Here is a 1,549-nt window from a genome sequence, read left to right as displayed (position 1 = left end):
GCCCGCGCAATGTGGCGCCCGGTGGTTGGCGGCGGCGGATCCGGACGTTGTCCGGCGCGGGTCGGACACGTCCGGTGGCGGCGGAGATCTATTTTTTTTAGGGTTTCGTGGGAGGAGAAGATCCGAAAATGGGGGGTCTATTTATAGGCATAAGTGGAGCTAGGAGAGTTCAAATGAGGTGCAGTTTTCGGCCACGCGATCGTGATCGAACGCTCTAGGACATGGAGCAGAGTTTAGTGGGTTTTGGGCCAAATTGGAGGTGTGTTGGGCTGCAACTCGCACGAGGCCTTTTCGGTCCCTCGGTTAACCGTTGGAGTTTCAAACGAAGTCCAAATGATACGGAACTTGACAGGCGGTCTACCAGTAGTAAACCAAGGCTAATTGGCAAGTCTCGGTCCAATCCGGAAATGTTTAAACCCCACACACGAAAGAAAGCTAGAAATGACCACCGGAGGAGAACGAAGCGCCGGAATGCAAAACGGACAACGGGGAAAATGCTCGAATGCATGAGACGAACACGTATGCAAATGCAATGCGCATGATGACATGATATGAGATGCATGACAACGAAAACAACACACGGAGACAAAGACCCGAACCCGAGAAATAAATATAACTTAATGCCGGAAACGGCAAGAGTTGGAGTACAAATTGGGAAAGTTATATCCGGGGCGTTACAACACTTCACCACTACGAAAAGATCTCGTCCCGAGATCTAGGACTGAAAGAACACCGGGTACTCAGAACAGAGGTGATCCTCGCGTTCCCAGGTAGCTTCACGGTCGGAATGGTGTGACCACTTGACTTTGAGAAATTTGATTGACTTGTTGCGAGTCTTGCGTTCGGTCTCTTCAAGAATAGCAACTGGGTGCTCACGATAAGAGAGATCTTCTTGGAGCTCAATGTCCTCGAAGTTGACGGTGCGGTCCCGAAATGCAAAAAAATGAATTTACTTTATATTGTCAAATAATAAATTCCTTGGAAAGTGTTGCTATGGAGGGCACCCGTGGATACGGTTAGCCATGAAAAGTGAAAGTTATGGTGGAAAAAAGAATAAACTTTATTTTCTGTTTGGGAACCGCCTATGATATATCTATGCATGGAAAGTATTGGGAACTCTAAGTCGTTTTCGTAGGTGGGATGGATACACCTCCCAAAAAAAGTTTATCTCTAAGTTTTTCGCTTTGAGCTCTGGCACCTCTACAAATCCGTACTTCCCTCTAAGGAGTGACTTTCTTTTACTCTATGCAATTTTTATTTTGAAATTTGAGTCTCCATCTTCTCTCATAAAAAGCACGAACTAGGAGGCAATATGTGTTGGGGAACGTTGCAGAAAATTAAATTTTTTCCTACGGTTTCACCAAGATCCATCTATGAGTTCATCTAAGCAACGAGTCAAGGGAGAGAGTTTGCATCTACATACCACTTGTAGATCACGAGCGGAAGCTTTCCAAGGGGATGGTGATGATGGAGTCGTACTCGAACGTGATTCGGATCACCGATGTCCAAGTGCTGAACGGACAGCACCTCCGCGTTCAACACACGTACG

Source organism: Triticum aestivum, chromosome 2A (genome assembly GCF_018294505.1).
Source record: "Triticum aestivum cultivar Chinese Spring chromosome 2A, IWGSC CS RefSeq v2.1, whole genome shotgun sequence".
Lineage (NCBI taxonomy): Eukaryota > Viridiplantae > Streptophyta > Magnoliopsida > Poales > Poaceae > Triticum > Triticum aestivum.
Note: the sequence above shows the minus strand (reverse complement) of the source record.